We start from the raw sequence: 11930 nt of genomic DNA, 5'->3' as shown, positions 1-11930 counted from the left end.
TCATGTTTGTTCTCCATCTGGTATCAGGTGTGTCAGGACATTAATTCCAAACTAGTGACTACTGGTCATGAGCAGATTAGGTTAAATTGCAACTATTTATTAACTCTGTTAATTTTTGACAAATCATTATTGACTACTGTTACAGAATGACGGATGGCCAATAGTGCTTATTGTAGTTTTGTGATCTTTTGATAGGACTTATATTAACTTGAGTTTTTAAAAAGAATCATCCTTTCTTTAAAGAGATGAATTAATTATTTTATAAAATCAAGGTAAGAATAATTTCAATATGAAAATGAATCCTAATTCAAAATCAAGTTATAGAGACTAAATTAACCTTAAGTACTCATAAAATTAAGGGTTTTTTTCCAGAATCTTTTGCTCTATTCTAATAATGAATGTATTTAAAAAGTATTTTAGTAATCAATATAATAGCAGTAGGTGGGTGAACCTGGGAAAGATTTTATCAGTGCAATAGCCCATAGTACAAGTGCTTTTGTGATGAATTAATGAAAGAGAGAGATGCTTGTGAATTCATGTCTCTAACTAGTACTTTTATGCTTATAAAATTCAATAAGGCCTGAGCCAGATAAATTAAATAATGGAGCATATTTCATTATCTTCACATTATAACCTTCAGCAAAATGGGTCAACTCCTTAAGGACCTTCAGATCTATATTAAAAGGAAAAAAAACCTATAATGTTGGATTTTATAAAAATGTGAAAACTGATCCTGATGTAAGATGACCAACATTAAATGAATAATATACATCAAAGCATATTCCATGTATCTTCACTTGAACTGTGTCCATATTATTCATCAGTTTAGAGGTATATAAATTAGAGTGATACAAATTGCTATAACAAATAAACCATAAAATTAAAGTGACTTATGACAATTGAAGCATATATTTTTTCTCAGATAATCCCTCTGCCATAGAATATCCTTCTATATTGTAATGTGGCTTTCATTCATCTAGAGATACAGAGACTCAGATTTTTCCATGTGTGACTCTTCCATTCCCCCGTAGTTATTGTCTTTTGTGCTCAGTTAAAATGGGGAAATAAGGATGGAGAAAGTAATCATATCTCTAAACAAATCCACTACAGAAATGTTCATATGACCTCACTTAAATGACGAGGGGGCTGGGCAATGCGTTTCTGTCCAGGCGCCAGTTCCCTGACATGCCGCTACACTGTGGTTGAAGTGGTATACGCTTGGGTGAATTATCTCTACCACAAACAGCATAGGACAGGATATATCTGAGAATGAAATTTATTTGGACTGGGAGGAAAAGGAGTCATCACTGTGGGAGAGATCATCTGTAAGAATCACGGAGGTTTTCTCTTTCGTAAGTGATAATAGATAAAGATAAGATGTCATCTGCTTCCAGCTCAATTGCACTTTATGAATCTGCTTTCATTCACCTACTTTGTGTCTATCTTTCTGAAGTCTAAAACTTGGATTACATTGTTCAAAGTTATTTCATACAACTACATGGCATAGCTTCGGGTTTTAACTCCTAAAGTACTCACTCATCCTGTGAATTTCTCTTAACTGCCTAAGCCAATTACTCTTCTAATGGTACCTTATGTTGAGTTTCTGAAATATGTCCTCAGATTCTGAAGTCCTGATGGATTTATAACTCATGCTGGATCCTTCTACATTAACCTAGAATTTTTATGTTTTTAAATTCTTTCCACCACTACAATGTTTCTTCATCAAAATACTGGCTTGTGGTAGAGAAATTACTTTTAAAGAGATCTTTTAAAGATCTCATGTGAGTTTTTAGGGTAGTATTTTTAAAGATCATATTTACAAGTAACATCACATTCACAGGACAAGGATTATAGAGTTTGAACTCATAAAGTGTTTAATGAATCGATGAATTCAATTTAATATATGGAAAGTACTTCAAGATGTCTGTGGGAAAACACCATATTCTTTCTCTCTGTGTGTTTTATGTATTCATTTATTTTTTCCTCAGCAGCTAAATTATTTATTATTTTCTTGGGGCTTGGGTTTTTTTTTTTTTTTGGTGGCTGGTAGTAGTTTACTTTCATAATTAATGGAGTTAAGGCTTATAGAGCACTTTTATACTCAATAATTCCTTGACATTTTGCTTCATCTCATTCATTGCCTTTGCCTCAATGAGTCATCATTTACTTTACTTTTCTCTTGTTTGTCCTATTTCAATTCTTCCTTCTTTCTTAACCCTTCTGAATGTTGGTGAGGTAAACAGGGGACACATTTATGAAAACTTCTTATATATAACCACACATATGAGAGAATGATTCATTGGACTTGGTGATTAGGACCAACGCATAACATGATACATAAGAATGTTCACATCCTACTTTGTGAATAGTGACATCATAAAACCTCATAAGTGGCTATCTAAATTTCAACTGTTGGATTATTTTCTGCACAGGGTAAAGAAGAGTGATGAAAATCAAGAAAGACATGGAAATGGTTCAGTGGCCTAATGGAGCTCATGAACATCAGTCTCCATAATCTTGAGACCAGAAGAACTAGCTAGGCCGGGTATCGCTACTAAATTCTCTGAAATAATTCACATTAGAAGATCCTACTGGCTCCACAGGCCCCAAACACTCTGACTGCCTTGTATGTGGCTCTCTGTCCTATGCCCACTGTGTCTACTCCCCACCAAGAGGTGCATGGGTTATGGCTCCGCATCTGGCAATAACCCAGTGACCATGAGCTGCCTGCTATCTCAGACTCACCTCTACTTCACAGTGGCTCTTGATGGAGTGTAAGAAAAATGTGGAACAAACTTAAGATCAAAGAGACCAGGTTTACTTGTGGGATTCAAGCTGAGGGAAGGGATATGGCTATTGCCCTTAGTCACCCTTCAAATCTGGCACAGAACTCACCCAATGTCTCAATTTTCAGCCAAAAAATAGACAAGGCTATAAAGGAAACAACAGTTGTGAGATACTCACAGTTATGAGTAATCAACCATGGAAGATCAAAAGAGTAGCATTTTCCAAAAGAAAAAAAATCTCAATTCCAATTTTTTCATGAACTTTCTGAAGCTGTCTTGTATATAACAGTCTCTAAATTATAATACTGCAGTTGATGGGTGGGGATTTGAAAAGAGTAAATTTTAGAATAATATGAGCACCCAATTTCCTACAGGTGAGAGGGTGCTGTACCAAGTTCACTGGGCTGGGAATCCAAAAAAATCTTGATTAGAGACTCAATTTCCCACAGGTGAGAGGGAGCTGTACCAAGTATACTGGGCTGGGAATCCAAAACAATCTTGATTGGAGCTTCAGCAACATTTCACTGATGTGTTATTTCAGATGTGAAATTTTGCCTCTCTAAAGTTTAATTTACTGTTTTGAAAAATGGGTATTTTTAGTAAATAATTAGCTTTACTCTAACATAAATATATATTTCAGTCAATGAAAAGTTCTTCAAAATTATAATGTTTTCTTTAAATATTATTATTTTCACTTGTTAAAGTTTTCTCTGAATGGAACAATTGATGTCAGGATTGCACACTCTTTCATTGGAGGCATGACACATCTGTGGTTTCTTTATTACAGGAAATTATGATGCATTCTCTCATGGATCTTTTCAAACCCAGATAATTTCATTTTATTCACTTAGTTTTAGAGGTAAGGAAACCATGGCAGTAAAAACACTTTACTGAAATATAATTCCTCAAATAGCATCCTCTATGTGACAACAACTATTTTTGGAATACTGTGAAGCCTCTTCTTTGAAATTATTTTGATTTTTTTTATTGTTGTGGCGTTCATTGCACTTGACATTTCCTGTGTTCAGAAAAAATGCATATAATTTGTTGATCAATATTCTTATTTCTTAGCTGGTTCTTAAGAAAAGATGGAGCTATTCCAAAGAAATCATTTCACATATAAATTTGAATAATAATAAATCGATTTACCATTATAGTATCTATGAAAACTTCTTACCACTATAGTATCTACATAAATTTCATAATCTTATAATTCTGTTTGCATATTTCTTACTATCTATGGAATATTGTGCAATTAAATAAGTCCTCAGTATATATTTTTCCTTTTTTATATATTTCCTTTCATTTTATTATATACATAATCATATCATGGTAGTCATTATATGAAATCTGACTTTTTAATCTTAAATATTCCTGATCACTAAAAGTTCTTTGTAAAACATGTTAATGGCTGCATAGTATCCTTCATTTGGATGATTCACAAATAATTTAAGTATGTTACAATTGTTGACCTTTTGAGCTGTTTCCAATTTTGTAAAAATCAGTTTATTGGGAGCTTATACAACTCTTGTCACAATCCATACATACATCCAGTTTGTCAAGCACTTTTGTACATTTGTTTCCCTCCTCATTCTCAAAATATTTTCTTTCTCCTTGAGCCCTTGGTATCAGCTCCACATTTTCCCCTCCCACCCCATGAAACCTTAATAATTTATTATTATTTTGTCATATCTTACATCATCTGATGTCTCCCTTCACCCACTTCTCTGCTGTCCATTCCCCAGGGAGGATGTTATAAGTAAACCCTTGTAATCTGTTCTCCCTTTCTCCCTCACCTTCCCTCCACCCTCCTGGTATTGCCCCTCTCACCACTGGCCCTGAGGAGTTCATCTGTGCTGGGTTTCCTGTGTTTCCAGTTCCTATCTGCACCAGTGTAAATTCTCTGGTCCAGCCAGATTTGTAAGGTAGAATTGGGATCATAATAGTGGTGAGGGAGGAAGCATTCAAGAACCAGAGGAAAATTGTATGTGTCATCATTGCTGCACTGCACCCTATTGGCTCAAAACCTTCCCATGTCTCTCCTTCAAGGAGATGTCCAATTGTCACAGATGGGCCCTGGTTGCTCACTACGCACACTACCTCATTCACAATGCTATGATTTTATATATATATGTATGTATATATATATATATTTATATAGATCTGATCCCTTCAACGCCTCATGATGTAACAGGTTGGTGTGCTTCTTCCAAGCTTCTTCTGTCTTGTTGTTTCTCACCTAGATGGCTGCTTATTTATCTTCATGCCTTTAAGACCCCAGATGTTATATCTTTTGATAGCCAGGCACCATCAGCTTTCTTCACCACATTTGCTTGAGCACCCATTGTCTTCAGTGATTGTGCCAGAAAGGTAAGCATCTCAGACTACCGAATTGTTAGAACAGTGTTCTTGTGTTGAGGGAGTACTTGAGTAGGAGTCCCCTGTCCATCTGTTTCCTTAATTCTCAACCTATAAATATATGTACATAGATCTATTTCCCCCTCATCATATATAAATATATTTACATCTGTATATGCCTGTATTTAGATCTCTATACATGCGCTTTGCCTCCTAGTTCTTTCCTCTGTTTCTTTGTACTTTCCTCTTGTCCCACTATCATGTTTAGCCTTCATTTGGGTTTCAGGAATTCCTCTCGGTTACATTATCCTTTATCTAGCTGTCCAGCTCTCCAATAGCCTCCTTGCCACTGATTTTGGATCACTTATTGTTCCCTTGTCCCTAGGTTTGTTAACACCTACTTCCTTTCCACTGCCTCACTTTCTCCCATGTCCCCCTGGACCTGTCATCCCATTGTTCTCTCTTCTGGCTTGCTTAGCCCACCTATACCTTCCAGGTAGTAATGCATCAATAACAATATGCACCATCACAAGATCTAGTACACTGAAACAACAATAGCTTCTTCCTTATTTCCCTTTTGAACTTGTTGAGCTTACCTCAGCGGACTCATGTAGTACTTGTCCTTTTGTGCTTGGCTTACTTCACTTAGCATAACTTCCTCCAGTTCTTCCCATGTGGTGATGTGCTTCATGCATTCATCACTGCTTTTTTACGGTTGCATAATATTCCATTGTATGTATGACCACAGTTTTTTAATCCATTCATCTGTTGATGGAAATTTGGGCTGTTTCCAACTCCTTGCAATTGTGAACTGTGCCATGATGGACATTGGGGCACAGATGTCTGGCCATGGTTTGTTTCTGGTCTCTTTTGGTTATATGCCCAGTATGGGGGGATTGCTTGGTCCTATGGTAGCTCAATTTCCATCTGTTTTAGATATCGCCAAATCAATTTCCATAATGGCTGTAATATCTACAGGTCCACCAGCAGTGGACAAGAAGTCCTATCTCTCCCCGTCCCCTGAAGCACTTGTTATTTTCTGATTTCTTTAATTGGGCTCCATTTGTAGGTATTAGGTGGTATCTCATAGTTGCTTTAATTTGCATTTCGCTTATGGCTAGAGATCAGGAACATTTTCTCATATGTTTATTGGCCATTTGGATTTCTGCCCTTGAGAACTCCTGCTCAGGTCTTTTGCTCACATCCTCTATGGAAAATTGGATTTTTCTTGTTGTAAGTTAGCAGAGTATTGTGGATTTTAGTAAAAATACCTTTGTCTGCTGTCATTGCTAAAGATGTTTTCCCATTCTGTGGTCTCTCTTATTACGCTCTTGCAAATTATTTCGATGCACACAAGTGTTTTATGTTTAGTACATCCCACTGGTCAATCTGTGCCTCGTTGTGTTTATATCCTTCCCGATTTCTGATAGCCGATGCAATCCCTGTGCCAAGTCTCTCAGGTTTTCCCCAATTCCATAATTAATGGCCTTTATTAAGTCTGGGGTTTTACCTCAAGGTCTGTGATCTACCTTGAGTTTATTCTTGTGTCTGGAGTAAAGTAAGGGTCTTGCTTCATTATTCTGAGGCTATGTATCCATTTTTTCCAGCACCAGAAATTTAAAAGGGCATCCGGTTCCCATTTTATACTTTTGGGGTCCTTATCAATGATCAGTTGTTTGTATGCTGATGATTTTTTCCCTGTGATTTCAATCCTTTTCCATTGATCTGAATAACGATCATTATACCAATACCATGCAGTTTTGACCACTGTGTATAGTAGGTGCTAAAATCGGGTAAAGCAAGCCCTCCAACTTTGTCTTTCTTCTTGAGGAGTTCTCTGTTAACTGTCAGTTTCTTCCCTCTCCATATGCAGTTGGTAATCTGTTTTTTCAATTCTTTGAAGAAAAATGCCAGAATTTGGATAAGGATAGCATTGAATTTATATAGTGCCTTGGGTAGAATTGACATCTTTACAATATTGAGTCTACTGATTCATGACCATGGGATGTCCTTCTATTTGTTGAGGTCACTCTTGAATTATATTAATAGTGTTTTGTAGTTTTCCTCATATATAGCTTTTGGTTTTTTTTAGTCAGGTATATCCCTAGATTTTCTATTTGTGTTTGGCTCTTGTGAAGGGTACCCCACTTTTCTTCTGTGAACTTGTCCAATGTATACAATAGTACGATAGACTTCTGTTTGTTGATCTTGTAACCTGCTACTCTGCCATATTCCTCTATTGTTTCCAGTGCTCCTCTTGTGGAACTTTATGGGTTTTCCATATATAAAATCATATCATCTGAGAATAATAACAGTTTCACTTCTTCCTTCCCCAGACGAATACCTTTAATGTCCATTCTTTGCCTTATATTGTTAGCTAGGACCTCCAGTACAATGTTAAGTAGGAATGGGGACAAGGGGCATCCTTGTCTAGTCCCCTTTTTCAGAAGAATTGATCTGACCTTTTCTCCATTAACTACCACATTAACTATTGGTTTTTCATAAAAATCTTGTATTATATTAAGGAATTTTCCTTCCATTCCTATCTTCTTTAGTATCTTAAACATGAATTGGTGTTGAATGTTGTCGAATGCTTTTTCTGCATCCATTGATATTAATATATGGTTCTTATACTTTTTAATTTCAATGTGATGAATAATATTCATGGTCTTTTGTATGTTGAACCATCCCTGCATTCCTGGTATGAATCCCACTTGGTCATGGTGTATTATTTGTTTTATATACTTTTGTAATCTGTTGACTGTTATTTCTTTTCTCTTGCTATTGGTTGGATTGTCTTGTTGATTCTGCTCTAGTTGCTGTAAATTTTGTGCCAGTGCATCAATCATAAGCCTCTCTTCCTTTTTTATGTGTGCATGTAATGCTATGAGACTTCCTCTGATGACTACATTTGCTGGTTCCCATAAGTTTTGGTATGTCGTGTTTTCTTTGCTATTATTTATTTATTTATTTGTTTTGTTGCATTAGTTGTTGTTGATTTACTTTTTTGCCGTCTTTTTTTTGGTTATGCTTTGCTTTGCTTTGTTTTTGCACATATTATTGTCTATGCATATCTGTCTGGATAAGATTGGTGGGATGAACAATCTGAAGGAGGGAACAATGGGACCAAAGGCTCCAGAGGGACACAGGAGAGGGGGAGTTGAGGGAAAAGGAGGAGGGTGCCAACAAACCCAGGAGAAGGAAAAGATCAGTGATCTAAATCTGATGGTGGGAGGCCTAGGATTCTTGGGTGGGTTTGATCAAGGGCAATGTAGCCAAGAGGAATTTCCATAACCCAAATGAAGGCTGACATGAGGAAAGGATAAGAGGAAAGTAAAAGGAAATAGAGGAAAGCACTGGGAGACAAAGGACTTTTTTAGAGTTTTAAATATAAATGTGTATATATGTAAATATATTTATATATAATGATAGATCTATGTACATATATTAATTTGTAAGATTATGACAGCACATGAACATTGGGTCTCCACTCAAGCACTCCTTTAATGCCAGATCAATTTGTTCTACTAACATGGCTCTCTGTGATGTTCACACTCCCTGACACGATCACTGAAGACAAAATGGGTGCATAGAAAATGTGGTGAACAAAGCTGATGGTGCCCAGCTATCAAAACATAGGGTCTGGAGTCTTAAAGGCTTCAAGAGAAACAAGCAGCCATCTAGCTGAGAAGCAACAAAGCTCACATGGAAGAAACACACCAGCATGTGTGACCACGAAGTGCCAAAGGAATCAAAGACCCAAAACAAACCAACCAAACAAACAAAAATTTATATCAATGTGAATGAGGGTAGGGAAGAGTGGATACCCAAAATTCATCAGTAGTCTATTGGACACCCCTGTCTGAAGGGCCACAAGAACGGGAAAAGCCAGGTAGGGTACAGTAAAGCACCGATGAAACACATTACCTTCCTCTAGTTTTTTAATGCTTCTACCCACCCACTATCATGACCCCAATTCTATCTTACAAATCTGGCTAGACCAGAACATGTATACTGGTACATATAAGAGCTTGCAACACAGGGAAACCAGAACACATAAACCCCTCAGGACCAATAGCAGGAGCAGAGATTCTAGGAGGGTAAGGGAAGGTGAGGGGAGTAAGGGGAAATTGATCACAATAATCAACATATAGCCCCCCCTCCCAGTGAGATGGACAGCAGGAAAGTGGGTGAAAGGAGACAGTGGTTGGTGTAAGACATGAAAAAATAATAAAAATAATTTGCAAATTATCAAGGGGATATGGGGGAGGGAGGATGGGAATGGGAGGGAAAATATGAGGAACTGATATCAAGGGCTCAAATAGAAAGAAAATGTTTTGAAAAAAATGATGGCAACATATGTAAAATGTGTTTGACACAATGGATGGATGTATGGATTGTAATAAGAGCTCTAAGAGGCCCAATAAAATAAAAATTTAAAAATATTGTGGAGCACAATAAATAGATCCTCATTAACTTATATGGATAGGACAAGACTAAGTCATGTTTTGCTTCATTGCGCTTGGGATTGCTCCAGCTGTTAGCCAACTGATAGCTAACAACTGTTAACAGTGACATTAAAAAATGAATATGGGAACAAGGCATAGGCACATATAGTTATGTATGATGTGTCATATAACACTGTGTCATGTTGTTTTAAGGAGCACTGGTTGCACATAAGTTAAGCCCCAGCTGTTAACTAAAATGCCAATGGTTGGAACCAAATTCTATTCCATGAGAGAAAAGATTTATTAATCTGCTTCCACAAATAATACAGCCTGGTAAAATCCAAAGGGATATTCTACTCTGCCATATGAGGATGATTAGATGGTTCACATAAACAATGTTATCTAGAACGTTGGTTGGTTCCCTAGGAGGTGGGCATGAACACATAGATGCAAGGTATCATATTACAAATTAGATGAATAGGAAATTAGATAGGGTCTTAAATTAGCATTTAGTGAATCAACTTGAATTTGAAAATAAAATAAAGGAATGGCGATTAAAGGATAGATATAAGGAGGTATCAAAGGACATCTTAATCATACTAAGTAAGAACACAGTAGGATGACAGGAATTGGTAGGGTGTTTGTGAGGCATAGTATGCAATCTAAATCAGTTCAATAAAAACCAAACTCATTGCCATTGAGTAGATTCTGACTCATCACTACCCCATAGAGTGGGGTAGAACTGCCCTTATGTGTTTCCAAGACTGCATCTGCAATTGTTCTCAGGAGTATAAAGCCTCATCTTTCTCCCACAGAGAAGCTGGTGGTTTTGAAATGATGAACATCAAGTTAGTATCACAAGTCATAATTCTCTAGGTCATCAGGGCTCCTTTAATCAGTTCACTACAGCAACCAAAACAACCAACAAAAAAAACTTCAACTCCACCCAGTCTATTCTGCTGCATAGCGACCCTATATAGCAGAATAAAATGGACTCAATGGGTTTCCAGGACTGTAAATCTTTCCAGGAACAGAAAGCTCAATCTTTCTCTGGCAGAGCGGGTAGTGGGTTTGAAGAGCTGACCTTGCATTCAGCAGTCCAACATGTAATCTCCTATACCAAATGAACAAATTTCCAACCAATTTTAGATATATGAATCCAAAGTTGTAACCTGGTTAAAATTATTTGAAGCTCTCATCACCCAATTGAAAGAGAAATTGACCTGATGCAAAGGGCTTAAGAGGAGAGCAAATGCTTTGAGAATGATTGGGGCAGGGAATGTGCAGATGTGCTTTATACAATTGATGTATGTATATGTATGGATTGTGATAAGAGTTGTATGAGCCCCTAGTAAAATGTTTTAAAAAAAGAAAGAGAAATTGTCCTTTCTTGAAATGTTGAACTAATGATTACATGCTTATTTTAATTTCAGTTATACCCTAATGTCTTGTCACAGGTTTTAACACTTATTTTCATTATTGTAAACTACAGATTAAGTATCAGTGTTTTGCTTTTCTTACATTATCACTCTGAGGATCCATATTAGATATATTTCCATATATTCCCTAGAGTACATAATAGAATTGGTATTTAATAGTACTTATTGATTAGACAATGTTTTCTGTGTGAAGACTCATTTTTATGTATGGTTCCCAGAAATCACCTTGAAAATGACTTCCAAGTCCTGTTGAAATTTTTAAGCTGTGCCAAATAAACAAGTCATTTGGGACTTAAAAGCTCTAGAAAAACCTCAATTCCTGATGTCACCAGATCATTATGCCACTTCAACTTCTATCCGAATTTTAACATCTGGACCCTCAGTGATAAATGAAGCAAGTAACACCATGCACTTCACCATTGGAAATATATCTCATGCTCATAGAACAGTTTTATAAATACCTGCAAAGGTTATTATTTGTCAATTAATTGCTTGTCAATTTTTCATGTATAAATTATTCAAAGATACTCCCGGCATTCATCTGATCTCAAACTCTGTTCCAGCAATTGATATGTGTCTAGGGAATGTAAACTAATTTTAATATTAACTCAAACATACACCCAACATGCTAAATTTGATTTATTAAAATACATAAATAATGCACTTTCAGAAACAGACTTGTATCATCTTTACATTATGAGATGTTTTGGCTTATTTAATAACATGGTTTATTTCTTTAATAATCAAGCATATAATAATCCCTATGTCTACACTATTTATAACTTTAGGTTATACACTTTTAGTTATTAGTCAGGTCTTCTTAATTTTAAATTTCTGTAGTGTGCAGTACAGAAATATAATTCTAATTAATATATTTTGGTACATAAGACAGAGTTCTA

This window comes from Tenrec ecaudatus, chromosome 5 (genome assembly GCF_050624435.1).
Source record: "Tenrec ecaudatus isolate mTenEca1 chromosome 5, mTenEca1.hap1, whole genome shotgun sequence".
In the NCBI taxonomy this organism is placed as follows: domain Eukaryota; kingdom Metazoa; phylum Chordata; class Mammalia; order Afrosoricida; family Tenrecidae; genus Tenrec; species Tenrec ecaudatus.
This window is presented reverse-complemented; position numbering follows the sequence as displayed.